A 17,231-nucleotide genomic window follows, 5' to 3' on the forward strand; every position below is an offset into this window, starting at 1 on the left:
TTTGCCTTTGCTAATTCTTTCATACGCGATACTGCAGTCAACACCACTTTCCAGCTTGATGATGAAGATCTAATGGTCTCTTTTGTGCGTCACAATGCTGCTCTTAATATGCGCAACACAACCTATGGCCCTGAAGTTTGGCTCCTTTACATTGGTTTTCCTGACGATTACTAGACAAATTTCTATCTTCAGTGTTCGGTTGATGATTATGGCAGATTAGTCTCTTGGAATAGCCCTAATACTGATTGCTCTGTGGTGCTTATTAAAGTCCTAGTCATTCATATGCGCTGATACCTAAAAGCATTGTCATCCGTCAGTTAGGAGGTGATAGGGCTTGCTGGACCGCTGCTGTTTACATTCTCCGTGGTGCAGACTGGAACACACATGACCCTGAGGTCCCAACAGCTGATGAAGAACCACCACCAGCCAATGGTGTCCCGCATCCCATGTTTGGGGATGGCCTCACGGTGGAGCAGCTCTATCAGCAGCAACTTCAGAACTGGTTGCTTCAGCATGGGATTGGTAATGATCAGGCCCCTCACCTGGCTCCTCAGCACGATGGACCGCAAGATGCCCAATGGGACCCATGGCCGCAACCTCCTACTCCACAAATGCCAGCTGCTCTGGTTAACTTCCAAGCATGGTTTGCTGCTCAGGGTCTACGTGTGCAAGATGGCATCTTACCTGAAGACAATGTCACTGACAGCCTGAATTCGGTTTGGTATGAAACTAGCTCTTCTGCAAGCACTCATGGTTCTTCTCTTGGATCCAACAATCAAATCAACACTCTTTTTGTGGCTCCCCCTGTGATCCACAATGTCATCAACGTGGATGTTGCTATTTCTGCTGCAACTATGAATGTCAGTATTTCTGTTGAAGGAAATGAGCTTGCTACAGTGTTAACTCCAGACTTGATCCCGAGGAATGTCTTCACTGCTTATCTCTCCAGGTCCATCCTCTCTGTGGTTGCTGCTTTTGGACCCTGGAGCTCTGGATATGGTTTGCCTCCACTGGAGTTTCAGACAGCTTCTCCTCGTACCATTCTTCAGGTGGCAGACCAGGAGACCACCCACCTGTTGTGCTACTCTGCGCGTATCCTGCATGCCGCTCCGACTTCTAGCTTGGTGCAAATAAGTGAATTGGCACCGGAAGAGGAGGTTCCTACTGCACTGCCCTCTGAGCACCTTGGCGCTCTCCCAACTGAAACTGCAGGTGATACTACACTGAACACTCTGTCGCCAGATACTGCTGCTCGCTTTGATGCTATGCCCAGCTTGGCGCCAACTACTGTTTCAATGGATGGGCCTCCAATTGTCTCTCATGGCCAGTTGGTGGATGATTCTGACTTGGGCCTAGCCCAAGTCCTGTCTGATGTGCCTGGCCCTTCTGCAGCCCACCTACGCTGCTCGAAATACAAGGCTCCTGTGGTCACCACTGAAGTCAGGCGCAGCACCAGATCGACGCGTTTTGATGGATTCAGAGTGCCACAAATTTTTGATGTGTGCCCTACTGTATCCAAAGTGAAGCCCAGGGTGATACCCTCTGCTGCTCCCAGCTCCAGCACTGCGATCATGGATCAGGCCCCTCCACCAACACCTCTCCGCACCATGCAGGACATTGGCATCATCCGCTGCACTGTCCCGCCCTAGGAACTCACTGAAGCTGCTCTGCTTGCTACGGACGACACGACTACCATCCACAATAGCCCAGCGGGCGGCTCCTCTTATTCTTCAGCTTAAGTTTGCTGCCCCTAATGCCACTTTTGCGTAGCTGGAACGTGCTATGTTGGAATGTGTGCGGGTTAAATTCAAAGAAAAAATTACTAGCGCTGTCAAACGCGATCTCTGTTAGTGGTTGTGCCATCGTGTGTTTGCAGGAGACTAAAAAACCTGTTATCGATCTAGCGTTTATTAAAACTTGCTGTCCTAAACGTTTCGATAAATTTGCTTACATTCCTTCTTGCGGGGCTTCGGGTGGTTTACTTACAGTGTGGAACAGTTCCATATTCGCTGGGTCTGTAGTTGTCCAGGAAGATTTTGCGTTGGGAATTCAATTCACCAGCACGATATCTGCACAAGCGTGGACACTCTTCAACATCTATGGCCCTTGTACAGGGCCTGATCGGGACACTTTTACTCAATGGCTCTATGACAGGGATATCCAGGCAAATGAAGATTGTTTATTTCTTGGGGATTTTAATTATATTAGAGGGCCAGAAAATCGCAACAAGCCAAGGGGTGATGTCAACGATATGTCCACCTTCAATGACATTATACGCAAACATAATCTAGTGGAATTACCTATTAAAGGCAAATTATACACATGGAGCAACGTGCAACAAGATCCACTCCTCGAGCAACTAGACTGGTTTTTTACCTCTACGCATTGGACAAGTGTTTACCCCAATACAATGGTCAAACCTCTTTGCAAGCCCACCTCAGATCACACACCCTGTGTTGTAACCATTCAGACAAAAATCCCTCGTGCCAAGTTATTCAGGTTTGAATCATATTGGCTTCTGCACCCTGGTTTCATGGAGGTGGTTAAAAGAGTTTGGGATAAACCTATTGTTGTGAACAATGCGGCGACCGTTCTCTGTCGTAAATTCAAACATCTCCACAGGAGCTCAAAGCTTGGAGTAAAAGCATTTCACGGCTCTCAGTGGCCATTGAGAATACGAATAAAACCCTTGCAGACTTGGATGAGCTGGAAAATCAGCGGCCTCTCACCATCCCCGAGAACAATTTCCGCAAGATTATCAAAAATCACCTCCTTCGGTTATTGGATTATCAGAAACAGTATTGGAAGAAACGTTGCACCATTCGATGGGTTAAGTTTGGTGATGAAAACACAAAGTTTTTTCAGGCTATGGCTACTGATAGATATCGCAAAAACAACATTGCTAACCTACAAACTCCTGATGGCCTAGTGGTGGAAGATCATAACGGCAAAGAGGCCCTCCTTTTCCACGCTTATTCGGACAGACAAGGCACCTCTAGCCCCACTGAAATGCATTTTGATCTCTCGTCTTTAATCAGGCCTAATGCAAACCTGGATCACCTCACTCTTCCCTTCACGCATGAGGAAATTGACTTGGTCATTAAAGAAATGCCAGGTGACAGGGCACCTGGCCCGGATGGCTTTAGTGGTCTCTTCCTTAAAGCGTGTTGGCCAATCATCAAGGATGACTTCTACTCGCTGTGTGATCAATTCTATGCAGGAACACTTAACCTCCAGAGCATTAATGATGGACTGATTACTCTAATCCCGAAGAATGTGTCTCCATCCACAGTTAATGATTACAGGCCAATCACATTACTAAATTGCTGCCTTAAACTCATTACTAAGCTCCTGGCCAACCGTCTGCAGAAGGTCATTCTGAAAATTATTCATCGTAACCAATATGGATTCATACGTGGAAGATCTATACAAGATTGCCTTGCATGGGCATTTCAATACATTCACCAATGCCAAACTTCCAAGCGACCGATCGTTCTGCTAAAGCTGGATTTCACCAAAGCCTTCGACACCATCGAGCATGACCCCATGATCAACATTATGAGACATATGGGCTTTAGTGAAAAATGGTTGTCCTGGATAAATTCAATATTCTCTTCGGGCAGATCCTCAGTCCTACTAAACGGTGTTCCGGGCAAACAAATCCACTGTAGGCGCGGGGTCAGATAGGGCGATCCGCTGTCTCCACTCATTTTCGTGCTGGCAGCCGACCTCCTTCAATCTGCCATTAATGAAGCCTATAGGGAGGGTAGAATCCAGGTTCCCTTCCCGTCTACTAGAGAAATGGACTACCCTATTGTCCAATACGCCGATGATACGATTCTGCTCATGCCTGCCTGCCCTCATCAAGCCTTGATTATTAAAGACATTTTCACCAAATATGCACAGTCCATCGGCCTTAAAATCAACTTCCACAAGTCCACATTAATTCCCATAAACTTGGACGCGGATCTGGCTGCACAACTTGCTGCTATCTTCGAGTGTACAATTGGTACCATGCCGTTTACATATCTTGGTCTGCCTCTAGGCACGTCTCGACCTACCATTCATGACTTTATGCCCCTAGTCAGCACGGTTGAAAGAAGCTTGTCCTCAACACTGTCCCTCATGTCCCATGCTGGCAAGCTGACTCTCCTCAACTCCATAGTTACCTCGCTTCTCATCTATGCAATGTGCACATTACATTTCCCACCCAAGCTCATTGAACTTCTAGACAAGATTAGGCGCACATGCCTATGGATCAAAAAGACTGAACAGGGAGATAGATGTAACTCTCTGGCTGCCTGGGACATGGTCTGTAAACCTAAAAATAAGGGAGGACTTGGAGTTCTCAATCTTCGAATACAGAATGAAGCATTGCTTTTGAAATCCTGCATAAATTCTACAACAAGTTGGATATCCCTTGGGTGCAACTCACATGGGATTCCTATTACGCCCAAAAAATTCCACATGCTTCTGAGCCGGTTGGCTCCTTCTGGTGGAAGGACGTGCTCAAGCTCACTCCTAAGTTTAGAGGGATTTCTCAAGTCAATATTGTGTGTGGCACCACGGCTCTGTTTTGGAAAGATATGTGGGTGGGGCAAATTCTTCAAGACTCCCATCCTCGGGCTTTCTCTCACTCTTTGGACGAAGATATTTCTCTCAAAGACTTCTTGGGGATCACGTCACTGGGAGAAACGTTTCACCTACCCTTGACCCCTCAAGCGCTTGCGGAGGTCAGAGACATGCACACAATTGCGGCTGAGCTACAACCATCCACGTCGTCCTCGGACATTTGGCACTACACGTGGGGCAAGACCATCTACAAATCAACGGATTACTATAATTTTTTCTTCGGGGGCGTCCAGGTTCACCAGATATTCTGCTGGGTCTGGAAATCAAAATGCACGATGAAGTTGAAGGTCTTTGCCTGGTTGCTCTTCCATGACAGGCTCAATACGAGGAACATGTTGAAAAGGAGGCACTATAACATAGGGGATGATCACAATTGCCTCTTATGTGGAATGAATATCGAGGAAACGGTGGAACACATGATCTTCACCTGTTCTTTCAGTAAGCTTTGCTGGATTAAGCTTGGGATTAACTGGAACCTTTCCATGGTCGATTGCAAGCTGTCGAGGCTCAAAAAAACAGTCATCCCACTCCTATGTTCTTAGAGAAATTCATTGTGGTAGCCCAGAGCATTTGGAAGGAGAGAAATAACAAACACTTTAGAGCAATAACACCATCCTTCAACTCCTGGCTGGACAGATTCAAGAAAGATTTCGGGCTTCTTCAACATAGAGTCAAAGAGGAGCATAGGCTCTTTGTGCTGAACTTTGTACACTCCCTATAGTTGTTGCTCTCTGTTTTCTTAGCTCACTTGTCACAAAGTTGGAAAGTTGTACCCTGACTCCTCCCCCCCCATGTAAATACCCATTGTACAGTTTGACTACTATCTTAATATATTAACACAGTAGGAGCCTTTCCTACTGTTCACGGTCAAAAAAATATTGCTTGTATACGCAGTCCCAATACTTCTTTCTTCCCACACTGCATTGGTAAGTCGAATGGTTAATCTGGTAAGATGGTGCGTCCTTGATATGTTATATGAGGACGTGTAGTCAGACTAGTTGTAGCCACACACATCACACTGGCTTTTACTGTATATTTCATGCGATTACTTTTGGCATATCGAGATGTAAGCAATCTACAATAGAATGAAAAGACTGGCATCCTTCACATTATTGGCGAACTCAGTTCATAGAAACAAGCAATTCAACCATTCTGTGGGTAAATCAAAAGCGCCACTGGAATATTTTTCACTACCCCTATCATACACGCAAAAAGGGGCGGCGCCACCATAGGGGCTGGTATGGGCGGCCGCCTCGGGTGGCTCGAAAGTGTGCACCTAGTTTGAGTCGTCCAGGTTGGCCCAGGCTAGTTTTGTTCGTCCCAACGCACGAGCAGGCAATGTAAAAAATGAAGAAAAATGTTTCAATTTGGATAGGCCAATAACATAAGTGCAAGGCAGGCCCTATAGCAGGCTCGCGGCCCAAACAAGCGCCTCCCATATCGATCGACAGCAGGAAAAATCCCAATTCATCCACTCCAGCCTCCAGTCTGGTTCGCTCCTAACCTAGCCGTCGCTGGACAGACCGACACAGCACTTCCTCGCGCCCTCGTTGGAGGGCGGTCGCCGGGCTTCAAGCGAACGGAAGGACAAGAAGATGAAGATACAACCCTGGGTGTAGCCTGCATGGGAGGCAGCGACGGCAGCACGGGCATGGCATCGAGCTTGCGCAAACGGAGAGTCGCAGCTTGCAAGAGTAGCATGCGCAACGAGCAGGTACATCACATCCCTGATTATATCTAATTCAACTCTTCAATTTCTGGCCAATAGTTAAACTTGATGGTGTTGTAAAACTGCTTGTATATAGGGAATCTATGAGAAAATGAAACCAATTTCTACTTATTTTATTACTCCCCCAATCAATACTGAACTGACTAAATCTGATGTATCTAATCAAGTTTCGGTGCAAACATCCAAGCTCATGTTGTTCTTGAGCCTGAAGTGTCTAATGAACAGACTGCTAATGAAGGATTTGATGCAAACATTTTACATGCTCCTGGTGATGAACATATATTGTCTAATGAGGCATCTAATGCAAGCATTTTGCAAGCTCCCGTTGAAGGATTTAGTGTCTAATGATGATCTACTATGTTGAGAGAGACATAGAGATTTGCAGGCATTGATGACAAGCAAATTATAGTGCATTTTCATGGCTTGAGGAAACGTCGTGGCCATCTACCAGAAAGTCCCCGTATCATGACAATGTAGCATAAATACTTTTCTAATCTGTTGTTTGAAACTATTGGCATACTTTTGCAGGATAGATATATTGATATGCAGTTTGCGCACTGGTTATAGGTGCAATTACACTTCGATATTTTCAGCCAGAGAACGAATAATTCAAGCAGGTACAGACCATGTTTGTAGTCCTTGTACACCATGTTGCATTTTGTATTTTTTGGTGCTTGCATCATTTAGTGTTTATAATCTGAACTACTTTGGATCATTGGCTAGTTTTCAAAGTGCATGTAGCTTCACATTTCTCAAGTTATGTTGATTTCCGGAGTGCATGTGCCTTTGTATTTTTTAAGTTAAATGTTCGCCCCTGGTAACTTGAATTCATGGATCCACCACTGCACAAAAATCATACACAAATGCCAGTACGACGAATTAAATGAAATCCAGGGACTTACGCTAGCTCGTTCTACAGGCTCACTGCAGCTCTGCTTGCGCCTGGGATGTTCCATGTACAAGTCCATGTTACCACTAGCTTGGATGTGCAGGCCTTGTGCTCCTTGCATCCCCCTCTGCATTTTTGACACGGTGAATGGCTGATCAAATAAGAGGAATCGACCTTGCTATTGTACCGGAGGACAGATACTTACAAGGTTATACGGGTGTGCAGGATGTGTACCAGATCCCGTAGCGCCGTCATGCTTCGCTATAAAATGGATTTGCTTGTTTCAGATGATATCTCCAGAAGAAATAAGAGTTAAAGTCAGAGTTGGATAGGCGTGTAAGCTAAGAGAGCAGTGAAAGGATATCCAAACATCGTCGGAATAGTGCACAAGGGAGTGATGTGTGGATACGTAGTTCGGGCCGGCGTTTGGGCATGCTCACCTAGCTAGAGTGCGGGTCACTTCAGAGCCGTTGAGGGTGATGCGCTGGCTGGCCGCGCAAGGATGCAGATCTTGAGTGGCAGCGGAGCGCTACGATGCGGTGGACGAGACCGTTGGTGAAGCCCCAGCGGCCTCGGGGGGGGGGGGGGGGAGGCGCGATGATGTGCTCGGTGAAGTAGCCCCGGTGAGCTGGGAGACGGCGTCGGTGAAGCGCACCTGATGCGGTGGAAGTCGGTGTCTGTGAGGCATGTCGGTTGCGGCGGCCGACGTTGTCGGTGGACCACCCGGTGCGGTGGACGAGGGCGTAGATGAGGTAGCTCCGGTGCGGTGGTGAAGCGCGACCGTCGTCTTCGTCATCGTCGTCCGGCACAGAGGTGGGGAAAGAGACGAGACGAGGGGCGATTCGAACTTTGCTTGGGTTGGCGGCGAATTAGGGATTTGAGCAATCTGGGCGCAGAAGGGGATGGTGGAGAAGGGAGATTTTACTGGGCTGGAATTGGGGCCGCCAGATATTTCAATCCGAAACGTGGAAGCGTGAACTTATTTTGTTGTCGTCCTTTTTGGGGGGGAGGGGGAGTGAGGGAGGGGGTGGGTGGCTGGCTGCTACGCGTCCGTCCGACACACGCGACCACCACGACATGACCCTGGTGCGCCTACATTTGAGAATGCAAACGAATCTTCTTTCATTTGCAAACAAATCTGTATGTATTACCATGCCCGTGTTTTCCTTGCAATAATTAGTCATTCGAAACAAGATACTATAAATTAATTAATGAGGAGTTATTTGAAGAAAAAAATCGAAACGGTATCCACGCTAACGTGGATTAGAGTGTGTGTCACATAATTAGTTATTTGAATTAGAGTGTGTGTCACATAGCGATCTCCAATTCTAACGTGGATTTCGCATTTCACTGTATCCATGCTACTTTTTTAATACAAATTCATATGTATATGATGAACACCATGGTAGTGAGAAAACTTTTGGATGGATTCAAACATATGACCTACAAAATAGCACAACAAATCGAGTCAATGTCAACTTTTCGAAACCTAGTATGGCACGAATTCAAAATAATTACCCATATGCATGGTCCTCAGTTCAAATCTTACAATGTACACCGAATTGAAACATCAATATTAAGTCTCGTACTATCTACATTCAAATGTTGTTTTTAGCCCCCCCCCCCCCCGCACACATGCTACATACTTCCTGTATCGGTCAATCTTCCTCTCCTAACCACCTTAGGAAGCTATCGGTTTCCAACACACATCCATTCTTTCTCTCCATGTTTCGATCTCTAACTCTCTCAACTACACAACCCCCTTTTTCCACTCTGTTGCAAAATGTATTTACCTCACATACCCGCCATAGCACCCCATGACGAGCTCTCTCTCTCTCCCTCTCCCTCTCACCCTCTCGCGCTAAATACATGCATTGCCTATCTAGCCCCCAACCTCTCGTGCGCACGCACGCACGTTGTCTATCTAGGTCACTCCCTCGAGACTGTCTCACTCTTTCTTCCGCACGGAGGGCCACACTCGCTCAATCTCGCTCTCTTTATCTGAGTCTTGTTTAACCTCGTTTTCTTTCACACACAAATGATATATCTCCCTGTTCGGGCCTCGATCGACACACTCTATACTCTCTCACATAGATTGTCTATCTAGGTCAGTCCATCGAAGCCGCCCCCACTCATTCGACCTCGTGGCGGGCCACGCTCGCTCTCTCTCTCCCTCTCTCTCTCCCTCTCTCTCTTTGTATGTCTCGATTGACCTCGCTCTTTCTCGGACAAAAACGATATATCACCATGTTTGAGCCCAATTCGACTTATTCACATCGTATACTCTCTCACGCACATTGTCTATCTAGGTCACTCTCTCCAACCCGTCTCACTCTTTCGATCGCAGGACGACCCTATGTGATCGATCGACCTTGCTTCCTCCCACACACAAAATATATCTATACGTCTGTGACGGGATCATCTCTCAAGCTCTATCTTACAACCCTCACCCTTGCCAAAAGCTCAGTCGGACAATATCTCTCCAGAGCATATATATTTGTTCCATGAATGTCGGACCACACTCACTTTGTCTCTCTATCTATATGTCTCTCGATTGACCTCGCTTTCTCATGCCGTATCTTCCACACATTGAAGCTACCTCTCCATCCCTCGCAAAGCCGGAGCTATTTACATTGCGAGGGGCACTCCAACCTTGGATTAATTTGTGTAGGCATTTATTCCGGTCGGTTTAGATTAGATTTTCATAGCATTCGACCCACAACTACTCGAAACACCGTTGCAACCCCCGCAACTCCCCTAGTTGATTTCCCTCTGGCTCGGTCATCACTCTCTCGCACGTCCTTTCTCGCCTTCAACGTCGCACCATGGTATTATTGCAAAAAACTCTGTTGTTCTCTTTAATTATTATAAATAAGCTACAAAACTACACACCGATAGTCCACTTGGAATGGAACAAAGTTGGACCCACAAATTAAAGTGCTACAAACTACACACCAAGGGGCCCACATGTCATGAAGCAAATTTGGACCCATATACAAATTAAAAAATAAAGGACAAGGATCGAACATGCGACCAGGGCCTTCAAGCCGCACGTCAATAGGCAACATACGTAGAACAGCAATGTTTGTTGTACCTCCCTTTGTTCACGTAATGTTTTTTATATTACCACAGCCTATTTAATTGATAACATGTAATATTATTTTTAGTACTATTCGCCTTCACTTACTGGTGGGTTCCATGTGTGCTCTCTCTCTCTCTCTCTCCTCCCCTTCTGCATTTAGACGCACAGGCAAACACGAGAACTCGCGGGCGATGTTGCCGTTGACCATATCTGGACGCAATCATAAGTTACGGCACCAGTTTCACGTGCTAGCAGTACTAATCAGTGTGTACGTGCAATGCACGTTAATTTGGAAGTATATTAAGTGCATGCGGATATTAAGTTGGATATTATTTGCGTGTTATTATGTGATTAGCACTATTTTTGGCATGAAATTAACTGCACGCTAAACGTGTTGAGCGCTCGACATTGAAGCAATCTAGGTCGTTGGATGACAAGGAATACATGTGGCTTGATGACGTTTTATATTTAATTTGATACGGCTCTAGCAGAACATTCAATCGATCAAACCATAGATTTCGTTCAGTCTGACTCCAACTTTAAATTATACGACGATCGATCGAAAATAAACGGAAATGATAAACGTTCGGATTTTAAGCATGGCAATCAGAACGTTTTTCATGGCAAATTTAGATTACACGGCGGCGGCGTCTTGCGGTGGGAAGCGGCTCCTCTGCCATGCTCTGTGTGTCGTCGGGCCACTAACGGACGGCGACGGCGGCGTCTTGCGCCGTTGTTGGTGTACCCCTGGATGTTGGCCCTAGCTTCAAGGAAGGCCACAATGTTCTGGACTTCGGTCTCCAGGAGCGAGTCAACTGGCGGGAGGAGGCGACTGGCGTTGGTGCAAGGAAGCGGTCGACGACGGCCATCCATGCCGCTGAGGGGGCACTGGCACCCGCGCGGGGACATGCGCTGTCAACGGCGCGGCGGAGACATTCGTGTGCACGGGAACCGGTACGGGCACGCACGTCAGTGCACGCGCAGGCGCATGCGTTGGCAGGTGCACTGGCACTGGCACGGGTGTGCGCGTCAGTGCACACGCATGCGCATGCACTGGTAGGTGCACGGGCGCGTGCAAGTCGGCGGGGGCCTCATGGAATCCTGTGGCATCAAGCTCGGCGACAATGTGCGGCTCCCAGCCCATCAATGCCACGGGGATGGGCGCTGGCGCAGTCGGGGCGACGGGAGCCGGAACGGGAGCGGGGACAGGCGCGGCGTCTTCCTGCAAGGCCAGTTCAAGCTCGTCCCAAAGCGCCTTATGTTCTTGAGACTCCGGCTGGGTGTCTTCCTCAGGAAACTGGAAGACTAAGGGCAGACCATCATGATGCGGCATGGCGTATGTTTAGGTCAGGCTAGTTGGAGGTAGACGACAGGAGAATCGGAGAGGAAGAGAGAAGATTGTAGCGATACTGGGTAGTGCGGGGTTGATTTTAAACTGCGGCGCCGGCGACATTAAAAGTGGGAGCAGTTGGGACGAAGGTGGGCGGCGGAGCCTGGTCAAAGGGCTCGCCTCCCGGTGAGCCTGCACAGTGGTCTGCTCGTACACCTCCCTGTCAGCCGGCGCAGCGGTCTGCTCGCACGCCTCCCGTCGACTCACACGCTTGCTCGGACGGCACCTGCCGATGAGAAGCTCGTGGCGGCACGTAAACGCCCACGGTTTCAATAGTGAAAGCGTTCGCCTTAACGTGACAGGTCTTTGTTCCAAAATACCTTGGCTCTTCATTTGTGCAACTTGTCATAAGCAGCTTGTCTCAAATTGAAGAAAAAAATTATGAAGTAATATTTGTGCCATATCACGTGACCATGCGCAGTTTCAAGAATTTATGGTCACTTTTGGATTTTCTGAAATTTAAGATCCAGGATTCGAAACAATATCATAACCTGCATCATGCAATAAATTTTCAAGCCATACATCCATCCTGTTGTATTTCTTAAGAAAGGATTTGGTTAAACATTTTGCTTAGTTAGACTTCAGACAAGTTATATATGTAGAGCAAAAGGATAATCCCGCCGTACCAGTGCATTGCCTGATATATTAACTCAAGTACTAGGCACGAACAAACGGGCTCAATTCTATGCTCATCCTGGTGTCGTAGTAGTAGTACTAGGCAATGCAGTTGACGGGTGACCTTGGCGAGCGGCGACCGAGGGAATTGAACCGTGCTCGTCACGGTAGGTAACGTTGTCTAGTTACTTTTTTTTAACACAACGTTGTCTAGTTACTAAAGCATCCCTCTGTTGTTCATCGGTAGTCATTATGGACCGGGGACATGAGGGGAATTTCCTAGGGCTGGAATTCTGGCCGCCAGATATTTTGACTCAAAACACGGAGGCTCGATTGGTTGGGGTTGCCTAATGTGCGTACCACGCACGCCACCAGAAGGACACCAGTCCGATTTTTTTAGGATCAACACGAGCAAAGGTCTGGCTGGTACGCCGTTGGGTCCTACCATTCGAGAATACGAAAGGAACCTTTTAAGGCCGAACGAATCTATGTGTATTACAATGCCCGTATTTTCCTTGCAAATACTAACCTCAACTTGGTAATTGATTTATGACGAGTTGTTGAATTAGAGTGAGTTTGTGATATAGTGATCTCAACGTGGATTTCACATTTCATGGTATCCCTGCTAAGTTTTTCAATGCAAATTCAAATTTAAAAGATGAACAATGTGGAGGTGAGAAAACTTTGTATGTATCAAGCATATGACCACACACACACACACACACATAGACACCCACACACGAACACAACAACAATCCAATAACTATAGTGCATCTATTTTTTTCCAAACCATGCATGTATGACACGAATTCAAAAGTACCCCTTCTGTTCCTAAATATTAGTCTATTAGAGATTTCAACAAGCGACTACATACGGAGCAAAATGAGTGAATCTACACTCTAAAATATGTCTATATACATCTGTATGTGCCAGTCCACTTGAAATCTCTAAAAAGACTAATATTTAGGAATGAAGGGAGTAAAATGTAAGACATGCATGGTCCTCAATTCAATATTTAAAACGAACATGAAACTGAAACATGAATATTAAGTCTAGTACTATAGTACATGCACATGTTGTGTTTAATTAGGCGGAGCTATGATTGTCGGGGGTCACCCCCTCGACCTTAGATAAAATTGTGAAGCTCTGTTTAGGGTTGTTTAGATTATATTTGTCCCCACCCTCCCAACCACCGATTGGTTGTGCACCCCCACCCCTCCTCCCCGGGAGAATATCATGTGCCCCCATACCTTAGATGCTATATGCCGATACGAGTTGCTTGGAGCTTGTAGATCTGAGATATAGCAGCTCACATGATGTCTTAATATTTTTACAGGAAACCTTGATGAGTTTGAGAATTGCACACAATTTGTACAAAAACTACTCAGATGCCCTTGGATCCCATATCCAACGACCTCGAAGCTCGTATCACCGTAGCATCTAAGATGAAGGAGGACATCATATTCTCCTATATGTAAGAATATCATGTGCTACCACACCTTAGATGCTTTGGTGATACAAGCTCTTCGGAGCCGTTGGATTTGTGACCCAACGCCTCCTCGGTGGTTCGAATGTTTTTTTGCATAAAAGCCCCCAAAGAGTTCGGCCACTACTTACAAGCACAAAGACTGCTCAGATGCCATTGGATCTCAGATCAAACGACCTCGAAGCTCGTATCACCGTAGCATCCAAGCTGCGAGAGCACCTTATGTTTTCTTGCACGGGAGAATATGAGGTGCTCCCGCACCGTAGATTCTATGGTGATACGAGTTCACGAAGATCTAACGGCCCACGGTAGGAGGTTTGAATGTTTTTTGCAATATACGGCTGAGAGAGTTTGGGAATTGCGCAGAAAGTACAAGTACTACGCATGTGCCATCTGATCACTGATCATACGACCTAGATGCTCATATCACCGTAGCGGGTAATTAAGCTACGAGGAGCACCTAATATGAGCAACGGGGAGCCGTTGGATCCAAGATGCAGCGGCACACACGAGGCCTGAATGTTTTATTTGCAAAAAAACCTTTGGAGAGTTTGGAAATTGCGCATAATTACAAAGACTACTCCCAAGCCATTGGATCTCACTTCCAACGGTGTAAAAACTCATATCACCATAGCATCTAAGCTGCGGGGTGGATGTGATATTCTATGCCGCTGTCATTCTTGTTCGTAAACTTGCAAAATAAATGTAACTTGTGTCCTTACTTGTCTAACCGCGCAAAGTGTTTGTTCAAAAAAACATCCTACACTGAAATATCGGAACAACACACGGGGCTCCCACTTGTCATTAATCAAATTTGGACCTAAAACTAACAAATCTGAAAGACGAGATTCGAACTGGCAACCTGGACTACAAAGCATAAGTTGATAGCCTTAAACAACAACAGTTGATGGCTTTGTCCCATAACTTGATTTTATACAGTATTACATTGAGTAGAGTAGAGGGAGTGCCTCGTCTACACGTGCATGACCGTTGACTCACTTACTGGTGGGTCCCAGGTCTGCGAGCTCTCTCTTCTCTCCATCGTCTAACCTTTGCACGGGCACACACGAAGAGCGGCGCTAGCTTGCCGTGGTGTTATTACAACTAAAAAAAGCTTGGAAAATAGAAGAATCGCCTAGAACAAGAGACGTTGTGCCTAGTCGAGACGGAGCTAACCACACCTATCCTCCGTGCCATGTTAGCATGATGAAGCTGTGTGGCTAGTGGGGTGTTTTTGACCGACTGGGTGGGTCCCGAGCTCAAACCATAGGTACTACGTCTGATACAGTAAATTTTTACACGCACATTTTTCCTCCGTGCCGAGACATGGAACACCCTACCACGCGGTTTCGGGGTCCTCTCGGGTGGTGCACACATATATTCTTCCTGGCGTGGGACGCTCTACCGCGCGTTTTCGCCGAAGCAAGTAAATAAATGAGTCGTCACATCACGAAAGACCACTTTTCCCGCCGAGTACATCAGTGAAGCACGGTGGCTAGCTAGTTGGGCTAGTTCGACCGATTAGCTAGGCCGCCACCACATTTGTTTTTTCACCCCTTTTTTATCTACTTGCTGGCAGGTAAATTTAAACATCCACCGCAGCGTTGGTCTGGTGTTTGAGTGCGGCAGGATTTTTAATTTTTTGATTGACGGGAGCAGAGGCGGCAGGATTTTTAATTTTTTGATTGACGGGAGCAGGTGCGGCAGCAATTAGTCACGATGACTCCGCCTGTAAAACCCAATGCTCCCTGATGTGAGAAGTCGTCGACTGGTGTTTTACCATGGTGAAAACCAAAAGATTCCCCGTTCCTTGGCTGGCTCCCTCCGCCTTCCCGTAGATTGCATTGCCTTTCAGCCGTTTCGCCCCCTACATCACCAACGTCGTGCGCCTCGAGAAGCAGAGGGACTTCGGTGGTGTTTAGGCACCCTCTGCATGGGCATGTCCATGTCTCGGCGCAACATGAATGTTGGATCAAACTCAGACGGTGCAGATCAGTCACTGTAGCACAAAGCGTGTGGGTGTGTTTGGTTGCATTCTCATCTCAATATAGTGTGTAAGTCACCTTACGAAAACCAAATAATCCCAAAACACTTAGGCACGGTACATTAACTCCCTCCCCGTTTCTTGTTTTGTGACATATCAACCAATAAGAGACGTGGGTCGTGCATGCTTTCAATGACTTGAGACTAATAAACATGACATGCAGTGGTTAGTTCATTGCATGCAATGCTATTAATTAGCAAAAAGACATTAAGTTTTCTCGTTTTCCTCTCCGCCTTGGTCGCAATGCACAACGTAAGATGACTTACACACCTAGACGGAGTAGTTGTTTCCTCTTCGTGTATTTGTGTTAACCTACTAGTGTGGACTCATGCACCCTTCATGCACTCTGCCAAACACCCAAAAGTGGGTCGAGAAGGGAACTTTTGCTCCCATCCCGTGCACCCTTCATACACCCTGCCTAACACTATTCGTGCTTCATATGGTTCATGTTTCGTGGAGTACTGTAGCACCGCACTCTCCGTGCGCTGTAGACCTAGTTCTGTTAACATTGATCTCACCGTTCATTCTCGACCAGACAGTCGAGAAAGCGGTACTATGTTACTAAATTACTGTTCATATAGTTGACATGCGCACAACATCATTTGTTGTCGTCATATCTTACTACACTAGCAACAAGATTATGTAGTACTGACGTATGAACCACCGCACATGCCTAGTAGTAGGAGCACTGTGTATGTTCAAGTGGCTGCCGTGTTTCGCACTCCTCCGTCGTAAGAGTGGAAACGCTTGATGTAATCATTTTTTCTTTAGAAAAACAGTGGACACGCTCTACCGTGCGGATCCTCCTCCAGCCATGCACTAAATTACTCACTTTCGCCGACGTGTGGGACAGCCAGCATCGGGGTCCACCAGCCATGCACTAAATTACTCTGTAGTAGAGTGACGGTAGACTACCCCGATCGAAGCGCCGCAGTAATGCCCAATGAGCCGTCAAATCACAAAACCCCCTCCTTTCCAGCAGTAAGTTCGACGGACGAAACAACCATCATTTCACTCTTCTCTCTCAGCTTCCTCTCTACCCAACCCTCGCTTCTCCCTCATCTTGTTCCTCGTTTCTTCAAGAAAACCCTGACCTGCTTCTGCCATTGTTCTTCTCTCCCAAAGAAGGAAAGGTGAGCGCATCAATGGTGTTGATTCTGGCCAAGGCCCGGTCTTGCAACCCTGAGACTGATCCTATAACTTCATCTCTTTTCTTCTTTTGGGTTTGTGATTATGGTTTCTTTTCTTTTATTTCTATTTGATAGTTTCTTGATGGACGCTGGAGCACCGACCGAAGTGATGTCTATGGCTCCGGCCAAAACCGTCGAGGCTCATGGTACGAAGAAGCGTAAGCACCCCGCCGA

General features: G+C 46.8%; 1 pseudogene; it reads left to right on the forward strand.

The window, feature by feature from the left end:
- Window positions 1–2,868: 2,868 nt before the first annotated feature.
- LOC141025978 (uncharacterized) lies at window positions 2,869–5,353 on the forward strand (annotated as a pseudogene).
- Window positions 5,354–17,231: the final 11,878 nt, after the last annotated feature.

Source organism: Aegilops tauschii, chromosome 6 (assembly GCF_002575655.3).
Source record: "Aegilops tauschii subsp. strangulata cultivar AL8/78 chromosome 6, Aet v6.0, whole genome shotgun sequence".
Classification (NCBI taxonomy): domain Eukaryota; kingdom Viridiplantae; phylum Streptophyta; class Magnoliopsida; order Poales; family Poaceae; genus Aegilops; species Aegilops tauschii.